Source organism: Cupressus sempervirens, chromosome 9, assembly GCF_028749045.1.
Source record: "Cupressus sempervirens isolate cs-2001-9-10 chromosome 9, ASM2874904v1, whole genome shotgun sequence".
NCBI lineage: Eukaryota > Viridiplantae > Streptophyta > Pinopsida > Cupressales > Cupressaceae > Cupressus > Cupressus sempervirens.
The window spans coordinates 659,875,896-659,886,855 of NC_143126.1; the positions used below are offsets into that span (position 1 = coordinate 659,875,896).

General features: G+C 30.7%; 1 pseudogene; it reads right to left on the reverse strand.

Annotated features, from left to right (window-relative positions):
* Positions 1 to 195, reverse strand: part of LOC149540472 (26S proteasome regulatory subunit S10B homolog B-like) — a 131,672-nt pseudogene extending 131,477 nt beyond the window's left edge.
* Between the last annotated feature and the right edge of the window lie 10,765 nt (positions 196 to 10,960).

Genomic DNA, 10,960 nt, shown 5'->3' on the forward strand with positions numbered 1-10,960 from the left:
TAAAACTAGCACACTATCTATAATCCAGGATCTTTTGTTTCAACTTCATACATGCGATACGGGACAACTATACCAAGCACAGGCCAGTTCTTACACATTTAATGAATATGAATACTTACCCAAATCTTTGATTCGATTTTTTGCATCTTTCACTCCATTTTCACTAACAATGTCCTTCTTAGAAGATTTATACATCATTACTCCACCCAAAAGAAAAAAGAAGCATAATACAAAAAGCAAGACGACTACGCTTTAAACCAGTAAGTCCTTACACACCTCTCTGACAAATTACCATATGGACTGTAAAGTTGTTTAGCCTTCAATCTATTATTTTTGCATACCCGGGCACTTTTAAGCCTCTCTCTTTTAGAAAGGTGGGAGAGATACCCTCGCCCCCTTTTGTCCTCCTCAGTTCCCACCCCGTGGGGCTCCTGGGAGAGAGAGATCGATCACTCCGAACCCGAGTGGCTAGGGTTGGGTGGGGATTATAGTTCCCGTTTGGAAGGGTCAGATAAGGCAGGCCGTATCCTCATCCCACAGCCCAAGAAATTGGTGAACTCTCTCTGAACGAATACACAAAATGTGATGTTGTGAATCGCATATCTAAGTCTATTCCTGTTTCGAGATTAGCAAAAGATATTGCTGATAAAATCAGTATCCCATCATTCAAGCTACCCACTGCATCTGAAATCGCATCTCAAATTGGGATTCCATCTGTGGCAGATCTTGCAAGCTAAATGAAGATCCCATCTGCCCAAATCAATTAATCTGAAGCGATTTGCCAAAGCAACGTGCTACTATCCAAATTCGTTTGCAACTTTAAAAAAACAAAAAACCTACACAAATCATATTGTGGTGGTAAAGAGAAGATTTTTTGTCATAACCCTAAAACTGGGAATCCTGATCTACCTTGCACTCCTACATGCAAGCGAACAATTTTGAATTGTATAATTAGAACTTTTCAAGATCTTTCTCCTCATCAGAAGGCCCACACATGTGTTTAGCACATAATGACTGTAGCAAGCAGGTTGTGCTCAACATGGAAAGGCTAAAGAAGCCTCGCAAGTATCATGCATACCTTATAGATAGAGGGGTTTCTTCTTTCAATTCAATGGAATGACAAAAATGTGGCAGCACACTAAAACCTTGTCAGGTGATAGGTAGATGAGGTGTTAAGATGGATCTCCCCTCCAGATGCAAGTGTGACAGCGATGGACATCATGAAAATATGCGTGTTGACATTTGTATGCTATACACTGTTGCAACATCTGCAAACACGAGTTTTGATTTTTAAATTTAAAATAATTATTTTTTTAATTAACATACAATAATATTAAAATTTGGTTAGAAGACTATATTTATAACTATGTGAAATAATTAGCTTTATTTAAATAATTATTATTGAAATTTGACATTTGATTAATTATAATTATGTTTTCTCGGTTTATAATTAATTTCTTACATCTAATAATATATTAAATTTGATATAAGAAATAAGTTTTAATCTACATCAAATAATTAGATGCTTTACTATTTTTTAAATATTCAATTTTGCAATTTATATTTATTTCAACAATATTAAATTTAATTATTACTATTATAGTATATTACAAATTCTCTATTAATATTTCTATTTAAAATATTTTTAACTTACTGATATAAAAAGTAAATAATCTAATTAATAGTTTTAGTTAATTAATAATATTATTAATTAACTATATCAAGTATTAACCTTATAATCTTATAGTTATGATTATAATAATTATAATCTATATAATGTATTAATAAATTGATAAGTAATACATAATATAGTTTTAATATTGTTAACTTATTAATAATTAATTCTAATATTATATTATAATATTTAATATTATCCATATAATCATTAATATTTATTATAATATTATAACTATAAGATTTACAGATACAATAAAATTTCTAACTAATAAATATTGATTTATGCTTATATATTATTTATTTATTATTTATGAATTCTAAATTATAAAATTAAAATAAATCGAATAATTATATATTAACTTAATATAATCAACTATATTAATCAATTATAACAAAGTTAATAATAGTTAAGATAAATTATAAGTTAATAATATTATTAATAAGTTAACTATAATATATTTAGTTTACTTATTACTATTACTATTATTTAATATTTATTAATCTATGCTTTACAAATAATTAGTTAACTTATTTAAAGTTCATTTATAAATAAACTTTATTAAATTAATATATCAGGTGAGATCTATATTTAAGAAAATAAATTTATAGACTAGTAATATTTAGGAAAATTCAATTTATACAAGAAATAATTATAATTATATAAGTTGTTATAATTTAAAGTTGATTTTTTTATTATTATTTATGAATTCTAAATTCTAAATTTATAATAAATTTAATCACTATTAACTTATAATATTAGTTAATAGTAATATCTAATTAATAATTAATAATTAATATTTCTAATTACATTATAAGTATATTAAGTATTAATACGATTGTATGGATAATATAATATAATATGTTAACTATTATTTTTTAATACAAATCTATAAATATATTAATTTATATTAACAATAGTATTATTGATATTATACTTGTAACTATTAGATAAGTTACAGTTATAAAACTAATAGTTATAGATTATTAATATTAATTATTAACTTTAAAGTTTACTATAGTATTTTATTTTTAGCTTGTCTTTCAAGTATTTCTTTTACTATATGAATTTGGATTGTAGAGGTGATCATTTCCTTTTTATTATTACATTTCAAATTCAATGTAGTTACAATGGAAACTAAGCCTACAACTCATGTTGATGTACACCAGAATTCTTCTTCAAATGACTCCATCATAAGCTGTAACTTTGTTCTTTTTGCGTTGCTGGATTCGCATTATGATTATAATAAGCTGACAAAAATGGTGGAAAAAGCCCTTCTGTTGCAGACTCTTGAGGAGCTATAAAACATGCAAAATGTCAAGTGGATAGCTTGTTACAAGGCACATGAACCAACTCTTGCAGATTTTATGCTTACGTGTGGATATAGAGATAAATTTCCTGAATTCCTGCTTTGAAACTTGTCGACTTAGTAATATAGTTTTATAGTTCACTGTCATTTTTATTTGTCAGATTTTTGTATTCTAGCAATGTTATGTTTTCTATTTAAGCAGGTGTCAGTTAGTAAAGACAAGTGTTGTTTTCCCACTACCCTGAGGTGCACTGACACCAATCTAGAAAGAATAAAAGAGGGGACAAATTAAATACCATTCAAGTAGAACCTAGTTTTTATATTTATTTGTTCTATAGCATACATTATATACCTATATGCAATTCTTTTTAGTTTACAATTTGAATAAAATGCTTTTCTAAAATAATTTCAATAGATCATTATAATTTTATTTTTATAACAATTATATTTCTTTCTAAAGCTTAGCTCTGAAGTAAAACAAAAATTGAAGCTTTTAACACCAGCTTATTCTTGTCTTCAAAACAACTAATGCTTTGCGATTATATAGGCATAAATTACATTACTCCAAATGAAACACTAAACCATGGTTTCGTTTCTTATTTAATTATATAGTTTAGCTGATACTTTTAAAGTTCTTAAGAGTAATTTTACTTCTCAAATTCATCATGTAAACATATATTTGTTGTAATTTTTTCCTTGCCATTTTTGCTTTGCTAATTATTTGATGTTGTAATATTCTTTTCTAACATTTACTTTTGCTTTTTTCCCTCTGAACAGCTTATCGCATGCTAGTTCATTTTCTTTGAACATTTTGGTGCAAGTAGCTAAAGTAAGTGAATTGTCCCAGGCATTGTAATAGCAAAAGCTTTTACATTCAGGTAAGATTATTGTAAGAAAAAGCTATTGTTATTTACTTTCTTTAGTTTTGTTTATATAGTAATACTATTATAAGGTATAGTTTTTAGTGTTGCATTGCTTTTTGTTCAAGGTTTTCCTTTTTATAATTTTGCTCTTCCATTTCAAAAAACTTTCATCACCTCTAATTGAGGCCGATACGTGAAATTTTAATTCTAGAAAACGGTGAGATGTCCTTCGACATTGACAATGTACTTAGGCAACAAGGATTGTCTAGAATTGCAACATTTACATATAATGTTGGGGACTGTTTATTTGATTCACTACAACTTTTGCTTTGCAATAAGTATACATCAATTGACCTTCGCAAAGGAGCTATTCAATACTTTTTGACCAGTCTAGAAAAACAGGAACCAAAAGCGGTTAATTCTTACAACCATGAATTGCATCCAGAAATACTTTATGAGTTGCATAGAGTTAAGGACCGTCAAACATATTTCCGAAGAATGCAAAGAACTGCAAATCCTAATATAATTAGCGATGAACTAGGTCTTTGGGGAGATATATTTTGTATACGATGGTTGTCCAAATGGCTGAATATAGGAATATGTGTTTGGTCATCTACAATAGGAAAAAAATACTTGCATTTCAATGAAATTTTAACAACTAAACCATACTCAATTCTCTTCCACGATGTGAATCCACTTTGTGGCCATTTTGAACCACTGATACAATCAATCACACCAAATTCACAAAACCAACAACATCTACGTTTATCTCAATTTAAGAAATCAATCAGGAATACTACACAGAACCAACTCACAAGAAATGTAAATATGACAACTACAATGACAATAGATGAAAGCTATCAACGAATAAACAACAAACAAAAACAACCTACAAAACAGAAGACTTGTCTTCGAACATTAAAAAACAAGAACGAAAATAACAGCCAACAAAAGGACATTGCAAAACAAAAGACTTCTCTCCAAAAATTAAAAAAGTCTATTCGAAATAATACTATAGAACAAGTCTCAAAAAAATGAAAGAGAACGTTATCCCCAATTGATGTATTCAAGAACACAATTAATGACACACCAACACACATGTGTACCATTTTTCAAACATTACAATTCAAGAAACACATTAAAAAATTCCGCTTTCAACAAAAGGAGACTTATTGCAATTTAGTCAAATCAAATTATGAGACATTATCAAATTCTATTTGCCGCAAATGTAATGATGCATTAAAAAAATACAAGATCCCTGAATATGCTACGCCACATAACATTCGAATGAACAAGCCAATGCAATATGTGCAAATGCTAACACAATTAGAAGAGCATCTTGTTTCATTGCGGATTGCATTCGCACAAATTTGGGAACTGGGGCACAAAAGGTCTCAACTTGGGTTAACTGGTTCAATAATCAATGTACCTGTAGATACTAATGTTACACAAACAGCTTTGCCTCTACCAACTACTAGTACAACAACAATTGTTGTGTCCTTGAAAAGGAAACTAGAATACAAAAATGCATTTCAAAAGGGAATGGTACGGCCAAACATTATTATGCAAGCCCTTCAACAACTAATAGAAAGAACACTTTACCAAATAGAACATGTCAAACTAAATAAAGATTGGAAACAAGTTCTACAAACAGATAGTGAGAGTAGTGAAAAGAATGAGCTAAATGAAATTGAAACTGAATGTGAAAGTGACACTGAGAATGTAATTTGTGAAACTTTGGTGCACGGATTCACAGAATCTATTAACATACATAAAATGCAAGACAAATTGCTAGAAATTGCACCTGCACAAAACCAATGTCCCATTGGAATATTCAAACACAAATATGCAGAAGAAATGAATTTTCCAACATTATTTTTCGGCGATCCACGTGACCATGACATTGACCAAAAACTATCATACCAAAAAATTGCAAAGTGGGAATTGTTGCACTCACAAAGACGTTTTTCATATCACATAACAAATCTTTTCTTCAAAACAATAAAAATACTCATACATCAAGTCATGTCCACAATATGGATCAGAATTCGCAAAGGACAACTTAAAGGAAGAAAGCTATTAGCAAAAGATGTTAAACACAAACCAAACTTAGAAAAAATACTAAAATCTGATATAGGCTATGTCGACTTCAAAAGAATTCGTATATCTCCAGACTATGCACATCAACTAAAAAAAAACGTCTTTGCTATGATACGACAACTAGGACCTCCAACATTTTTCTTCACATTTACTAGTGCTGAACAAAACTGGAAGGCTCTAATGAACACACTCAAACAACTATACAACAATCATCAATCAACAAAACAAAACATATCAAGTATGACAGAAGAACTTAATACAAATGAACTAATTAAAAAAGATCTGATAACTTGTGTGCGGTACTATAGACATCGGATAAATGCTTTAAAAAAAATGATACTTTCGGACCACTCTTTTTTTGGAAATGTAGTTGATTTATTTTCAGTAACAGAATTCCAAAATCGAGGAAACGAACATGACCACTTTCTTATATGGGTGAAAGATGCACTTGTCTATGGAAAACAAAGCAATGAAAGTATTACAAATTTTATTGATACATATCTTACATGTGAAACAGAAAATTTTGATCCAGATATTGCTATTCTCCATAGACATCATCATACGAAGCAATGCAAAAGATCAAAAAATAAACATTGTAGACATAACTTCCCATTTCCACCAATGAGAGCAACGACAATACTTGATCCGTTACTTGAACAAGAAAAAAACATAAGCTTAATAGCTAACAAAATTCAATGCAAACTTGAACTTGCAATGTATGACACATCCTTTACATTTGACAACTTTTTGACCGAAATAGACATAACTGAAGAGAACTACATTCTTGCTTTAAGGTCAACAATCCATAGACCAACAATCTTTCTCCGAAGAAAGCCATCACAGATTTGGAATAATAGCTTTGGGAAAATGATACCTCCTCTATGGAAAGCCAATACAGATGCACAGTTTATTCTCAATGTATATGCAGCCGCAATGTATTGTAGTTCATACATAGCAAAAGTTGACAAATCTATGACAAATGCTTTCAAAAAAATACGTGATGATCATCAACGAGACAATATAGATGCACTCAAGATGATAGGAAAACTTGGAAATGCTTTGCTAAACCTACAACAAATGTCCACTCAACAAGCAACTCATTTAGTTTTAGCTCTACCATTGCACTCGAGTTCTAGAAAATGCACGTTTATTGATACACGATCACATCATGACCGTACATTTATATTAAAACCAATTGAACAACTAAAAAAAGAACAAGACAATTCTGAAAATGTAATGTGTAGGTCACTAATTCAATATTACCTACATCATCCACAAGCTATCGCTAATCTATGTTTAGCAGAATTTGTATCAAGTTATAAAAAAGATGGAAGCAAGCTTGAACCAAAAGCTAAACCAAATATCATTCATTTCATTAACTTTAATAAATATTTACAGCTAGAGAACTATTGTAGGGAACAATTATTGCTATATGTTCCCTTCATTGTAACTGAAGATACATTTAAACAAAATTACGGCTCATGGGAAAAGGCTTACATGCATAATCAAAATATAATTTATAACAATCGAGCAAAGTTTTCATACAACACAAATTCAATGTGGGGTGATATTGACAATGCTATTGATACAATAAATGACAACGAAGAAAACAGAGCCAATACTCGCCAACAACCAATAATTAAAGACCTTGATGAACAATATGACATGCATCAAGATATAGAAACCAAACTTCCCAACTAGTTTAAAAGTACAACTCAAAAATCTTTCGATATCACACAACTCCCTCGAATGATGAATAACAATGAGTACTATAACTTGAGGAGAAAGTTAAACAGAGAACAACAAGAAATCGTCAAGGATATTGTCATAAAAAAATTGAAAGACATAAAAACTCCTTTGCATCTTTTTCTAACTGGAGGAGCTGGAACTGGGAAAACATTTACAGCAACAACCATTTTTCAAGCACTTATTCACATTTACAGCAATTGCATTGATAATGATCCAAATAAACCTAAAGGCCTAATAACTGCATATACAGGAAAGGCAGCATACAATATAGGTGGAAGTACACTTCATTCTGCTTTTCATATACCTTTCAATAAATCAGATTTCATTCCACTGAGTACAGAAACATTAGACACAATGTCAAAGAACTACAATCAATTACGTGTACTGCTCATAGAAAAAATTTCATTGGTAGGTTCTACTTTCCTACGTTACATTGACAGACGACTACGTGACATAATGCAATTGCCAACATTATACTTTGGCAATCTAGACACAATTTTCTGTGGCGACTTCTATCAAGCACTTCCGGTGCTTGATTCACTGATTTTTGACAACAAACCACCAACAACGGAATTAATGCCTCATACATTTTGGACTGACAATGTAAAATGCTATTCACTAAGCACTACAATGCGTCAAAAAGATGAGAGATTTGTTTCAATTCTAAATAACATACGTCTAGGACAACATACATATGATGATATACACTATCTCAATCAAACTTGTCTTCAACCCCCACCTATTGATCCAACATTTCCATATCTATTCTACAAAAAAAAGGATGTCAATGCACACAATAACAATATGCTTTCCAAGGTTCTCAGGAACTATATCATATTAAATGCAATAGACTTTCAAGATGAAAATTTCAATGCAATGCGACTATATACACACGCAATGATTCTACCAGCTCAAATACTTGTAAAGCCAAACATTCTCGTTGAAATTTTTGCAGGAAACTACAACACGCAAGATGGTATTGTAAATGGGTCAAACGGAATATTTAAAGCATATACCAAACAACAAGAAATAGACATAGTTTGGATACAATTCAATGATACAAAAATTGGCCAACAACAAAGAAATAAACTTTACCAATACTACATTCCAGGCATTCAAAAAGAATGGGTTCCCATCCTTCGAATTGCAAAGCCAATTCCAAAAATATCAACTATCGAAAAAGTTCGAACTAGAAAACAATTTCCAATACAAGTAGCATGTGCTAGAACAATACATAGAGCCCAAGGCCTCACAATGGACGGCCTTGCATTTGATCCTAGTGGCATAACACAACACGGCTTAACATACACAACACTTTCAAGAACAAGAACAATTAATTCATTATATCTTTTGAAACCTTTGATTCCAGCAAACTTCAAAATCCACAATAAAATTCATCATGAAATGTCTCGGCTACACTCAAATGCAACATGGAAACTTGAAAATCAATTTTCTTGTATAATTCACAATACACACATATTGCTATGTACATTGAACACGCGCAGCCTACATGCTCATGCAAATGACATCTTAAATGATTATGCTATAATGTCCACTGATATCATATGCCTACAAGAAATTTTTTCCCTCCCACGCAATACTGATATTTTGTTTAAAAAATACAACCATTCAATGTATCATATACATGGTTTAACAATACTTACTTCAAAAAATCTTTTCGTGACCAATTCAATAGAACATAGATCAAAAAACATCGAAGCCATGACAATTATAGTTAATGAATCAGATTCTCAAGTCAATATCTGTAATATTTACATACGACCACACACAACAATTGCCGAAATCAAAATGCTTATTACTGAAATAGCTACAAGCTACATATCAAAAAACAAGCTTTACATTGTTGGAGATTTTAACATAGACATGTCCATAGAAAACATAATCACAACAACACTCATGAAACATATGCAAAAATACAATATTCAATTCATGCTAAATCAAACACATAGCATAAACAAACCACTCATTGATCATGTATGGACAAATTCACCAGCAAGTATCTGCTCCATTTATAAGACTGAAGCATACTGGACAGACCATCTTGCAACATTCATACAACTATATGCAATTTGATTCTAGTTTCTGTTATGTTTATAACAGCAATGACTCCACCAAAGCGACTAGCAAGTGAACTGCCACAAGATCACCAGGAACTCACTAAAAGGTATTTTGAATCTGAACTTTTCAATCTTTTCATTTTTGCAAATATTTTTGAATAAAAACTATTGACCTTTACTTATTACAGGCCAAAAGAAGACAATGAACCATGCATACTAATAGAAGATCTAAATGCAAAAAAAGGAGGCCAAAGTTTCAAAGGTGATGTCTTAGTAGTTTACAGAACTTTCCTAGACAAAGCAACCAAAACACGTGAAGTTCTACGTGCTGATCTTATAGATTCCAAAGGAGAGCTTACTATAACATTAAATGTCAGTGGCAACAACCTTCTCAGTAAATATGAAAGTAAAATAATTCCAGGCATGGCATTAAAAATAACAGACTTTGACATCGAACCAAAATCAGATTTTGATCGAGGAGACAATGACTGCATACTAATTCTAAAATATTCCAGCATGGTTGAAACAATACCAACTATATTGCATGAATATAGATTCATTCCTGGTACAACTATAAAGCAATTACTCACAAGCACAGCTGACTACTCCACTGGAACAATTGCTGCTATTGTTTTAGCAGCATACAAAAAAGCTACTCAATATGTGCTCGAAATCAAGGATGGAAATAGTGACATGAGCAAGGCACTGGTAAGCTTATACACATAACTTTATTGATAAATCTATGAAAATAATTATCCATTTTTTGTCTTTCCATCACATTTTAGAATTGCACTATGGAAAATTAAAAAAATTAAAAACCTAACTTTGCTATTTGTGTTTAGCTATATATGCATTCAAGTTTCACATCCCAATACATTCAGATATACAAACAGCTTGAAAGAAATGAAATACCATCACTGGTGTTTAGGAGCATAGCTAAAAAAAATGATCAAAAACCAGCTCTACGAACAACTCCAGCAACATTTATCTGCAAACTATATAACAAAAGAGTAGTAAATGCACTCCACGCACTGCTGCAAACTCCAATTCATGCAAGTTATTTCAAATCCTTTGTCAATTTAATTCAATATTTCATTTTCTATGTTTTAAAGCGTACTAATACAAGCACACTATGAATAGGTCAAGGGAAATTTAACTGTTGAGAATCCATATTCAAGTCCATTCC